Source organism: Myxocyprinus asiaticus, chromosome 26 (assembly GCF_019703515.2).
Source record: "Myxocyprinus asiaticus isolate MX2 ecotype Aquarium Trade chromosome 26, UBuf_Myxa_2, whole genome shotgun sequence".
Classification (NCBI taxonomy): domain Eukaryota; kingdom Metazoa; phylum Chordata; class Actinopteri; order Cypriniformes; family Catostomidae; genus Myxocyprinus; species Myxocyprinus asiaticus.
Window position 1 is genome coordinate 28,369,581 of NC_059369.1, and position 13,685 is coordinate 28,383,265.

The 13,685-nt window shown below is 37.7% G+C and overlaps 1 protein-coding gene across 1 annotated transcript in view; it reads left to right on the forward strand.

Annotated features, from left to right (window-relative positions):
- The first annotated feature begins 6,713 nt into the window (after positions 1-6,713).
- Positions 6,714-13,685, forward strand: part of LOC127416798 (phosphatidylinositol 4-phosphate 3-kinase C2 domain-containing subunit alpha-like) — a 60,858-nt gene continuing 53,886 nt past the window's right edge. The window contains exon 1 of the mRNA XM_051656346.1: positions 6,714-6,804. The gene's annotated coding sequence lies outside the window, so the exon portion shown is untranslated. The remainder of the gene's footprint in view (positions 6,805-13,685) is intronic.

Below are 13,685 nucleotides of genomic sequence, written 5' to 3' on the forward strand. Positions count from 1 at the left end.
CATTAGTGCAACAATCAAACCTCGAATAACCCCCAAACAAAAAACACAGAAAAAAGAAAAATGTGCGCATTAACCCCGCACACGACAGTGCCAACCAGCGTCCATCCCTCTAAATTCAAATAGTCCATGTATGCCTACGAGAGCCACCGCAACAACTTTGCCATCGGATTGCTCAAGTCCGGTGTTTCTATACACATTTTGTGAGACCGAATTACACAACAGCAAATAATCTATAAAACAAACTCCAGCCAATAGGAGACATACAGTAAGCACAAAGAACATGCAGATTCATCCACAAACTGTCCCAAAGGTGTGTTATTCCACAAAACAAACTCCAGCCGCTAGGCGGAATCAGCACAAAAAGAAACAAAAAAGGTGCTCAGTTCCTCGGACAGTCAAGTGAATGTTCATTGAGTCAGGTCCACTCGGCTGTTACCTGTGTGCAACAACTGACCTAATCACTCCAATGTCCTGCAAGAAATGTCCACAAAACAAACTCCAGCAAATAGGAGGCATAAGCACAAAAAACATGCAGATTCATCCACAAACTGTCCCGAAGGAGTGTTATTCCACAAAACAAACTCCAGCTGCAAGGCAAAATCAGCACAAAGAGAAACAAAAAAGGTGCTCAGTTCCTTGAACAGTCAAGTGAATGTTCACTGAGTCAGGCCCACTCGGCTGCAACATGAGAACCACAAATAACTTACTCAATCATTGACTTTATGAAGGACATTGCTTGCTGTGGGCATGTAAATATTTTGTGGCCATCCTTAGTATCTATTCTCAATTTGGCCGGGAACATCAGTGCAAAAGCGACCTTCCATTGATATAAGAGTTTCTTGCATTCCTTGAATCAATCACGTTTCTCTCTTGCCGAATTCGCAAAGTCTGGGAACAAGAAAATGCTGTGGTTCTTCCAAAAAAGCCTTCCTATACACCTCGCCTCACGTAATAATATCTTTATTGGATGATCTCAGAAATTTGGCCAGAATTGATCAGGGCCTGTCTCCCTCCATGGATCTTTGAGCTGGAACTCTGTGAGCTCGCTCGATTTCCAGCTTATGGCCTGTTATGTCAAGCAGACTCGGGAAGAGCCCTTCCAGGAATTTCACCATATCTCGGCCTTCTTCGTCCTCAGGAATTCCAACAATTTGGACGTTGTTTCGCCAGTTACGATTCTCAAGGTCTTCAACTTTTCCAGACGTGCTCCAAGTCCGGCTTGTTCGCTAACAAATTAGCAGCTAATTCCATCTCCGATGACTCCAGATAATTTTTCTGCCATTCTTGTAACCATCTCAGTGAATTTCATCTCCATGGCAGTGATCGATCAAAGCATTACAGCAAGATCCTCCAAGTCAGCAACGACCTTCATCAGCATTGCCAACATGTTCGACAGTTGACACTGAATCTCTTTCACCTCACTGGCCAAATTGAGTCCCGGGTTTTCGACCTGCATCACAGGGGCTTCAGCTTGAGCACATAAGTGTCTTTTAATGTCTCCAGACATTTTGAATTCTTTGACATATTGTCTACCTAGAACAGTTAAGAATCCGAGTGTATCGAATTTCACCAGTTTATGACATAAAAAGTATTAGCTCGCCATTCACACGTCCGACCCATGCGACTCCCCAATCTAACCTTTAATTGAAATAAAACAATTGAAACAGGGGAAATATCTCATTATTAAATAAATATTTTTCTCCAAAACACATTGGCCATAATTATTGGCACCCTTTTATTCAATACTTTTTGCAACCTCCTTTTGCCAAGATAATAGCTCTGAGTCTTCTCCTATAATGCCTAATGAGGTTGAAGAACACCTGGCAAGAGATCTGAGACCATTCATCCATACAGAATATCTAGAGATCCTTCAAATTCAGAGGTCCATGTTGGTGGACTCTCCTCTTCAGTTCACCACACACATTTTCTATGGGGTTCAGGTCAGGGGACTGGGATGGCCATGGCAGAACCTTGATTTTGTGGTCAGTGAACCATTTTTGTGTTGATTTTGATGTTTGTTTTGGATCATTGTCCTGCTGGAAGATCCAACCAGGGCCCATTGTAAGCTTTCTGGCAGAGGCAGACAGTTTTTGATTTTTTATCTGTTGAAATTTGATAGAGTGATGCCATGTCACTGAACAAGATGTCCAGGACCTCTGGCAGAAAATCAGCCCCACAACATTAAAGATCCAGCTCCACATTGAACCGGGGGCATTGGGTGGTACTTCATCTCTGTGTGCGCCAAACCCATCTCTGGTTTTTGCTGCCAAAAAGCTTTATTTTGGTTTTATCTGACCATAGAACCCGGTCGCATTTGAAGTTCCAGTGGTGTCTGGCAAACTGAAGACACTTGAGTTTGTTGTTGGATGAGAGCAGAGGCTTTTTTTCTTGAAACCCTCCCAGACAACTTGTGGTGATGTAGGTGATGTCTGATATTTTGTTTTAGACTTTCTGTCCCCAAGACCCAACTAATTTCTGCAGTTCTCCAGCTGTGATCCTTGGAGATTCTTTGGCCACTTGAGCCATCCTCCTCATTGTGCGTGGAGACAATATAGACACACGTCCTTTTCCAGGCCTATTCTTAAGATTTCCAGTTGATTGGAACTTGTTAATTATTGCCCTGATGGTGGAAATGGGCATTTTCAATGCTTTGGCTATTTTCTTATAGCCACTTCCCATTTTGTGAAGCTCAACAACCTTTTGCCACACATCAGAACAATATTCTTTAATCTAACCCACTGTGATTGATGATTAAGGGAATTTGGCCTGTGTGTTACCTCATATTTATACCCCTGTGAAACAGGAAGTCATGACTGAACAATTTCATGTTCCTAGTCACTCAGGTGCACTAAAAAATGTAAAATATGAATGGGAATGTACTTCAGAAATATTTTACTCATAAGAATTTCTTGGGGTGCCAATAATTGTGGCCAACATGTTTTGGAGAAAAATATTTATTTAATAATGAGATATTTCCCCTCATTCAATTGTTTTAGTTCAATTAAAGGTTAGATTTAATGAAGTTTTTGAATGAAAGATCAAAAGAATAAACAATGCAGATTTTTTTCACAGCCTTCTTTGCTCATAATTACCAAGGGTGACAATATTTTTGGCCACCACTCTATATCATCTATCTATCTATCTATCTATCTATCTATCTATCTATCTATCCATCCAGGCGATTCTAGGATTTCAATGACACTATTAGATGAGCACATTTAATGTATTCCACTCTTCAGCAGATTTTTTTGTATTATTATTATTATTATTATTATTTTACTGTTTACATCATTCAAGACAGCTGGCTAATATTCGTTCAGAATTTTGTAATTTTCTATAATAAACACACTTTTACACACAAATTATTTTAATTTCAATAGAATAACCCTAGTAAAATAATGGTATCAAATACAATATTATATATATATATATATATACAGCTCTGGAAAAAGTAAGAGACCACTGCAAAATGATCAGTTTCTCTGGATTTACTATCCATTTACGTGTTTGAGTAAAATGTTTGTTTTCTTTTATTCTAGAAAGTACTGACAACATTTCTCCCAAATTCCAAATAAAAATATTGTCATTTAGAGCATTCATTTGCAGAAAATGACAACTGGCCAAAATAACAAAAAAGATGCAGTGTTTTCAGACCTCAAATAATGCAAAAAAAAAAAAAACAAACAAAAAAAAAAAACACAGTACTAATGTTTTAACACAATTTAATGTTTTAAAATCAATATTTGGTGGAATAACCCTGATTTTATCGCAGCTTTCATGCGTCATGCGGCTCTCTACCAGTCTTTCTCATTGCTGTTGGCTGACTTTATGCCGCTCCTGGTGCAAAACTTCAAGCAGCTCGTCTTTGTTTGAAGGCTTGTGACCATCCATCTTCCTCTTGATCACATTCCAGATGTTTTCAGTAGGGTTCAGGTCTGGAGATTGGGCTGGCCATGGCAGGGTCTTGATCCGGTGGTCCTCCATCCACACCTTGATTGACCCCATCCCACGGTGACAAAAGTGTGTTGGTGAGTTCAGTGGTTGTCGTATCCAGGTGTCCATTGCTTGACGAGATTGCAATAAACATGCAGTTGTCAGAAGTTTTTACTCTATATTAAATCAAATCAAATCACTTTTATTGTCACACAACCATATACACAAGCGCAATAGTGTGTGAAATTCTTGGGTGCAGTTCCGAGCAACATAGCAGTCGTGACAGTGATGGGACATATACCAATTTACAATAAACATCAGATTTACAACACAATTTAAAATCTAATATACACATAATTACACACAACACAATATAGTATATATAGAATGTACAGTAGGTTATATTGTACTGTATTGACATTCAGGCTGTCGGTTGATAGTAAGTTGCCAGTGTGTTGTTAAGAAGAATATAATTTATGACAGTATAAGAGTAAGAGTAATAAAGTGCAGTGCTGATGTATTTTGATCGTGGGAGATCAAGAGTTCAAAAGTCTGATTGCTTGAGGGAAGAAGCTGTCATGAAGTCGGCTGGTGCTGGTCCTGATGATGCGATACCGCCTACCTGATGGTAGCAGCTTAATGTTCTTCATTAAAATAATTAGAATCTATCTGCAAAAACAATCGGTAAACTTGAACTTGGTGAACTCTTATTTTCTATGAAAGGGTTGAGGAAGAACAGACGATAGTGCGCGTTGACCAATCAGTGGAAACAGGAGTGTCAGTCCCGCCCACATGTGCAAAACAAATATTCAAGTTATAATCTCGGTTTACATGCACGAATGAAAAATTTGGCTTCTTGTTTTTGGCTATTTCTTTTTTAATTGAAAAACAAGCAGATACAACATAATTTGTTGTGATGTGATAAAGAGAGATAACGGAAATGTGATAAATGAACGGTTTATTGGTTATTTCGTTTTGAAGACAAAAATGAGAAAACGAATTATCCGAAGGTACATAATCTGTGTATCTTCCGTTCATTCCATTTCCGTTTTGAAATGTAAAAAACGGAAAACGAAAAAACAGGTGTGTTTTCTTTTTTCATTTTTCTGCACAAGTAAAAAACAACAGTACACAAATTGATAAAAAAAAATTTAAAAGTAGAATTCTAGCCTTGTTCAATTTTTTGTTTCTCATTCTCCCTTCTCAAAACTAAAATTGAAGAGAAGAAAAACGAAAATCTAAAAAAACTCCTATTTTTAATGTACAGTACTCTTCTCATCAACACTTACAAAAGTCACCATCAGGGGGAGAAAAGATAAGAGACCTAATATATATTTTACGTGGGGTAAGAGGACGTGACTATTCAGATGATAAATAGTAGTATAGTATATATGGCATTTTGTGGAAAAACTATTGTTATCATGGTGATTTTAAGGGATATACAGTAAAGGGGACTTTTAAAGGGAAAGGAAAGCCCTATTTGGGAAGGATAAATTTACCGGACATATGTCTGTATGTTATTACCGCAGAAGTCTGTAAATTTACCATCGATTTGCATGATGGGACTTAAAGGAATAGTTCACCCAAAAATGAAAATTTGCTGATAATTTACTCTCCCTCAGGCCATCCAAGATGTATCTGAGTTTTTGTCTTCATCAAAACAGAATTTAAGATTTTTAGGATTTCATTTCAGGCCTCCTCTAAACAATGCAAGTGAATGTACTCCATTTTTTGATGGTCCAAAATGCATATTTATGGTGCATCAAAATAATTCACACGACTCCAGTCGACAAATAAAGTTCTTCTGAACCCAAACGATTGATTATTTTGAAAAACAAAACAATACTTATATACTTTTTAACTACAAATGTTCGCTTCCATACATCTTTGTAACCTGCACTCATGAGAAGGATGACTAAGCTCCTTGGTAAGGTCATGTGTCACATGGAGGAGGAGTCAAGACTTTTAAATCCTAAAAATCTTAAATTCTGTTTTGATGAAGAAAGAATTTTGGGTGAACTATTCCTTTAAGCGATGTCTGCAGAAATCATAGAGATTGGTGTGTCTTCTGCATTTACACACAGTTGCCACATAACGTTTATTGCAGTGCATTAATAACAATTAACAATATACAATATGCAAATAAAAATTTTACATGCTTGTGTTGCTACTTTTCTCTTTTTCTTAACTTTTATTTAGCAATTATTTGCTTTGGTAAATTATTCACTAAAACAGTTTTTTTCCCCTTTAAAAAAAATGCATTATGCATTCGGAAAATTAAGTTCGAGAAAAATGACCTTAATACTGATTTTGTAAAATAGATTTTCCAGTTATCTGTAACTCATCTGTTGGCTGTTATTTCCCGAAATGTCCACGAAGTTCGCAAAGGCTAACGAGGATTGACACTTTTAAACCTACTTTAGGCTATATTCTGCTGTTCCTGTGAGGATCATAGATGCTGGAACTTAGTTTTATATGGGGACGTGGGGAAAGGTAATACTGACCAGAGTGTATATATATATATATATCTATATATATATGTGTATATATATATATATATATATATATATATAGTTATAAAAAAGGAAAAAATATAAATGTTGATATAATTTTAAAAGTTTATAAAAGGTGAAAACAGTAAAATAAAATTTTTAATATGCAAAAAGACTTCTCGTGTTTAATTTTTAATAACATATTTACGTGCCTGTAAATGAGCGGAGTATATTTTGTGACCTCCAGATGTCGCTGTTTCTCTATGACATTTTCTCTCTGATCTCCAGCAGGAACTGACGTTTATGTCTACGACTACACGAGCATATTTTCCAGCTGGTGGAGGAAAATGTCCAGCGTCAAAGAGCAGTGAGTCTGAAGGTGGGAATCGTCATTTATTTACACCAATTTTTACTATGCATATCTTAAGTTTCCATGTCAGCTATGGTGTGTCGTGTTTGTCTGCATGTTTGCACGGTTTGTTTTTCTTGTGCTTGTGTTTTCACTTTTGTTGGCGCGATGAGTCCGCCAAGATTCCGAAACACTTGCACAGACACTGTGTAAAAGTTTCGCAAACAACTTTCTACGAGTTTTATTTCATTGAAATGTTAAGATGTTGTTGAATATTAATCTGTAGTTATTGACTACTTTTTGTTATGGTAACATGGCTTTTATTAGTTGGATTTAGTCGCACATTTCAGACGCGTTATAAACTGTTGTTTAAGCTCTTAAATAACAGTATTTATTTTTTGATTATTCCTAAATGGTATTAAGTGAAGTTTGGGATGTGTATTTCCAGTTTTATAGCTTACCTTGTACAGCATTTCATGTAGCATAAAGAATTTACATACAGCTCTGGAAAAAATTGAGAGACCACTGCAAAATTATCAGTAAATTTACTGTTTATAAGTATGTGTTTGAGTAAAATTAATTTTTTTTTGTTTTAATCTATAAAGTACTGACAACATTTCTCCCAAATTCCAAATAAAACTATTGTCATTTAGAGCATTTATTTGCAGAAAATGACAACTGGTCAAAATAACAAAAAAGATGCAGTGTTTTTGGACCTCGAATAATGCAAAGAAAACAAGTTCATATTCATTTTTAAACAACACAATACTAATGTTTTAACTTAGGAAGAGTTCAGAAATCAATATTTGGTGGAATAATCATGATTTTCAATCAGAACTTTCATGTGTCTTGGCATGCTCTCCACCAGTCTTTCTCATTGCTGTTGGGTGGCTTTATGCCACTCCTGGTGCAAAACTTCAAGCAGCTCGTCTTTGTTTGAAGGCTTGTGACCATCCATCTTCCTTTTGATCACATTCCAGAGGTTTTCAATGGGGTTCAGGTCTGGAGATTGGGCTGGCTGTGTCAGGGTCTTGATCCGGTGGTCCTCCATCCACACCTTGATTGACCTGGCTGTGTGGCATGGAGCATTGTCCTACTGGAAAAACCAATCGTCAGAGTTGGGGAACATTGTCAGAGCAGAAGGAAGCAAGTTTTCTTCCAGGATAACCTTTGTGTCCTTCACAAAGACGAATCTGCCCCTGATGATCTGGGGGTGCTTCAGCAAGGCTGGAATCAGGCAGATTCGTCTTTGTGAAGGAAGCAAGAATCAAGCCACGTACAAGGTTATCCTGGAAGAAAACTTGATTCCTTCTGCTCTGACAATGTTCTCCAACTCTGAGGATTGGTTTTTCCAGAAGGACAATGCTCCATGCCACACAGCCAGGTCAATCAAGGTGTGGATTGGGGAGCACCAGATCAAGACCCTGTCATGGCCAGCCCAATCTCCAGACCTGAACCCCATTGAAAACCTCTGGAATGTGATCAAGAGGAAGATGGATGGCCAGTAGCCTTCAAACAAAGCTGAGCTGCTTGAATTTTTGCTCCAGGATTGGCATAAATTCACCCAACAGCAATGAGAAAGACTGGTAGAGAGCATGCCAAGACGCATGAAAGCTGTGATAAAATCAGGATTATTCCAGCAAATATTGATTTCTGAACTCTTCCTAAGTTAAACCATTAGTACTGTGTTGTTTAAAAATGAATATGAACTTGTTTTCTTTGCATTATTCGGTCTGAAAACACGGCATCTTTTTTGTTATTTTGACCAGTTGTCATTTTCTACAAATAAATGCTCTAAATGACAATATTTTTATTTGGAATTTGGGAGAAATTTTGTCAGTACTTTATAAAATAAAACCAAAACGTTCATTTTATTCAAACACATACCTAAATGGCAAATCCAGAGAAACTGAATTTTGCAGTGGTCTCTTAATTTTTTCCAAACACACACACACTCACACAAATAGTGGTTTTAACAATGAACCTTCACTTACAGTTTCCTGGTAGCCTGGGTAAAGCCTCTAACATTTTTATGAAATGATAAAATTAATTATAATGTGACTTTTGATCTCTAATATTTAAGTTAAAACAGCATAGATGAGTAGTTTTGATGCAAGAAAATGTAATGGACTACTGTCTTATTTACTTGTGGTAATTTCGATGTGTTTCTTCTCTCAGTTCAAACAAGTTGTAATAACATGGTTGAAGTTACATGTATGTGTAATGATAATAACATTATTTGAATGTTTCTAATGGGAATAAAAGCTCTTTTGTAGGCCCCTTTGAGTCAGTATTGCTGTGGTAAATGACTGGAGAAGCAGGTTTTGTCATGTCTTTTTCCTGGCAAAACTGAAATAGTGTGTAAATGTGTGGATTCAGCATTTTTGGTCTCTTAAAAGACAGACTTTACAACTTCAACTGATCTGTTTTCATGTCATTGTGATTATAGTTGTATGTGTGAGTCATGTGCCTTAGGCTCGCTAGCTGGATAAGCATGTGTAACTTATTTTTTTTTCTGTCTTGAAGTAGTTTTCTGTCATATAAACAAACTACATTGTGTTAACAGTAAACAGGACATGTGTAATGATAGATTTAGTACGTTATGAGTGCTGTATTATTTAGTCATCACACTTTTGTCACCCACTCTGAATATTCTCACTGTCGGGGAAAATGTTTGTCTGTACTAGACATGTTTTGCAAGGGCTTAGCAAAGCATCTGAAACAAAACATGGTGTATATCAGTGCATTTCTAGGTAGGGGTGATAAAAGGAGCCATGCAGACAGCCTTGTTTACATCTCAGTGCCCCAAATGCCTGCTTGCTTCAAGCAATGAGCAGTTTTGTCCTATATAGGGGTGTTGTATTTTTGCTCAAGAAGCTATGTGATGTGCTTAAACACTTCCAAATTCCTTATAAACTGTGTTAATTAACTGACTGTTGCATTGTTAACCCTTTAAAGCTGTATGCATGATCTAGTTAGTCATGTCTGTCTTGAGAATGACTTCTGTACTTTGATCTGGTGAACAGGAGCTTAATAAATGCTTTTACAGTGAAGCGAACAAAAACATTTTTGCTGACTTTTGTTACAAATAGAGACCTACATTTAATAAGATTTGAGTTGGGGTTTCAAATACAGAAATGACTGATGTTTTGTCATTGTTTAAACAGTGCAGTCAGGCATACACCCACAAGGGGGGAAACCGTTCCCACAAGGTTTCCGCTGCAAAGATTTGATAAAACAGAGCACGGAGTATGCCACCTGGCTTTTAAATGTTAACTCTTTGTCTTTGTTAAAAGGAAAGTTAAAAGAATAGTTCACACAAAAAGGAAAATTCTCTCATCATTTACTCACCCTCATGCCATCCCAGATGTGTATCCCACAGGATTTTGTGAGACTGTGGTGGGTGGACCTCGGACCCTCTGGGGGCATCCAGGGGCATGCTCCCCCATAAGAAAATGTTGTACATTTTAAAGTTAAATGCATCAGTCTGGTGCACTTTGAGAACAAAATTAAGAGGCTAGATCTATGAAGAACTTTGTGCTCTTGTAAACATTTTTTTTGCTCTAGTAGTAATTTAACTATAAATGGTGATGACATGGCAAAAAATTCACACCCACAAAGCATGGTAAAGGAGACGGAGTTTGTTTAATGTATTTATTTTTTTCTCCCCTAATTTGGAACACCCAATTCCCAATGTGCTCTTAAGTTCTCGTGGTGGCGTAGTGACTCGCCTCAATCCAGGTGGCGGAGGACGAATCTCAGTTGCCTCCGCGTCTGAGACCGTCAATCCGTGCATCTTATCACGTGGCTTGTTGAGCGCGTTGAGGCATCCATGCACAACTCACAACGCACCCCACCGAGAGCGAACCACATAATGGCGACCATGAGGAGGTTACCCTATGTGATTCTACGCTCCCTAGCAACCGTGCCAATTTGGTTGCTTAGGAGACCTGGCTGGAGTCACTCAGCACACCCTAGATTCGAACTTGCGACTCCAGGGGTTGTGGTCAGCGACGAGACGGATTTGAGCCAGGGCCTGACATTAAGCATTGAAATTGTTCATTCACTTGTCAGAGTAAAAAAGTAACTTGTCCGGAAAGAAAAAAGTACATTTTAAGTTTGCTTAAAGTAAACATGCTCAAGTAACATGTCAAAGTTTATGTTGTATATTTTTCTAAAATTATGACCGATGGCCAACCTAATAGTGTACCTATGCAGTCAACTCAGTTTTCTGTGACAGAAATGTAAACTGCACTGGGTGGGGGGGTTAATGTTATATGGTAATTATTTTAGGTTACGTATGGTAGTCAAAGAAAGGAAAGCCTCCATCGCCACCATTAACAGCAGAGATGCTTACAAGTCCACCATTTTAATACACATCCGCTTTGTTCTCCGCTGTTTACGTTCACTTTAGACATCACTCTCTGTGTTTACATGAATACCTCACCAAGACGGGCATTTTGGCATGTGCTTGACTGTTCAGGCATTCTAGGAACACACGTGCATGTTCAGCACACACACATACACCGCCTATCAATCAAACAGGGCACTGCTGTTACTAGATCGCTAGCAAATTATAAAATTATGTGCTCTGGATTATTTTCAACAGCAGAATAAGAAAATGAACTTTCTAATAAGTGACACAGTCCTAGGCTATCACAAATATAGCCGGTTATTCTTTTGTTATTGACATTTTAATCCGTCTGATTGTCTGGTCGGGCAAGTAAAATTCTCTTTCACTTGCCCCTTCAAAAATCCACTTGTCCCGGACGCGTTAATGTCGAGCCTTGTGAGCCATCAAAGAAATGAAGCAAAAGTGGTTACCTGTGTTGAACTTGCTCCTCAGATGGTAAAAATAGTTACGTTGTCAGTAAAAAAATTAACCGTACGGTTAGGCAACCACAGTTCGGTAAGCATTTGCTCCGCAGTTCATCTCTAGTGTAATAACCAATCTGGATCATACAGTCTGGTGAAGAAAATCAAGTGCCAAATAGACATGCACAGTTGTAACCTCCACTAATGCACCTGTATGGCCCTGTAGATGTACACACTCCACCTGTGTATCACATGGGTCAACTTTCTACATAGAGAAGCTGTCCTATTAACTGTTAGTACGTTAAATCAGTTGATGACATCATAGTTCTGCATGCATTAATTAGCAAAATGGCAATTGGAGAAAACAAGCCTTAAGAGAGATGCCCCTGCATCATTCAAGTCTCCTGTCTGGGAACTTTTTTCTTATGCAGTCAAATACAACAGCGATGGTCAAAAACCCTTTACAAAACAGGCACTGTTTGCAGACATTGCTAGACACGAGTGCCGTATACTGGTAAAACATCGATATTTGATTAGCTATTTACGCTGACATCACCCAAGGATATATAGCCCGCAGTGTGCACAAAGCTTTAGGTGAGCACGAAACTGCACACAAACACACTCCCTTCCGTCTTTAAGCAGGCACTTGGAGCAAGTTCGGACAGACATGAAACAAGAACTAAAGCGATTGGGGCTTTCATAGCCTTTACTCCGTTGATGAAGTGGGATTTCTGCGATTAAAATACTTGAGTCGCGTTACGACATCCATTCTCGTATTCATTTTAATAGCAAGTTTATTTCCTCTGTAGTGATGTACAGATTCTGAACGTTGAATATACGTTGAGTTGAGTTTGAAATGCACTTTATGTTGATGCGTGTAGCGTAATAATGCAGGTATTAATTAAAAATATTGAGTTAGTAATTAGAGAGGGTTTTTTTTTAGTTAAGGACCCTAACGAAAATGAACCATGGTTTTACTATAGTAATGTTGTAGTAACCATGACTGTAATAACAAGGATTGTTGTCACTATGGGTTTCTTAGCAGAAATCATAGTTTTGATAGAATTAAACATGGTTCTCCTATAGTAATGTTGTAGTAACAATGACTAATAACAAGGACTGTTGTCACCATGGTTTTCTTCTTGGTTTTATGTAGTAATACTGTAGTAGCCATATTGTAACCATTGTTTTACTATAGTGATATTGTAGTAGCCATGACTGAAGTAACAATGACTGCTGTCACCATTGTTTTCTTGGCAGAAATCATAGTTTTGATACAATTAACCATTGTTTTGCAACAGTAATCCAGTAGTTTCCATATAGTTACCTTGATTTTACTGTAGTATTGTAACCATGACAGTAACCATGTTCATTTTGTGGTTACTATGATTTTACTACAAATACAATGTTTAAACTGGTTACTGTAGTAAAACAATGGTGATTTGTAGTGAGGGCAAATCTCTTGAAGTGTCTGTTACCAAATAGGATATTTTTACTTTGTATTTAGAAGTAATATTTTTTTTCCCCCTGATAATAACAAATAAAGAACCGTACCTAAACCGTGACCCTAAAACCGTGACCCTAAAACCGTGATACAAACCAAATTGTGAGAAATTAGAACCGTTACACCCTTAGTTGTCAGAGCCGCTGTTAATAACATTAACATTAGATAATTAGCTAACATTAGCTAGCTAGATATAAGGTTACATACGTTATACATTGTTTTTCACGACAAGCAGCCGAATATGTCAGTCGACATAAGTGAGACTGACAGATAACATTAATGTTTCCTAACTTAGCTAACGTTAGATTAATGTTAATTATCAATGATAACTTCTGCATTTACTTTATCTGTTTGCTGTCTTACATTGATAAAGATAAAATTATATTTGGACTAGTGGATAACTGCAGTGGATACTGTAACGTTAGTTAATGTTACTTACATCAAACGATGTTGTGTCCTCAAAATGCCTTGGTGTCTCGGAGTGTGTGTGTGTGTGTGTGTGTGTGTGTGTGTGTGTGTGTGAGCGTGAGCGTGAGCATGAGCATGAGCATGCACGCGTACAGCAGTGGGGAACGGGGCTGATGACTGGGAG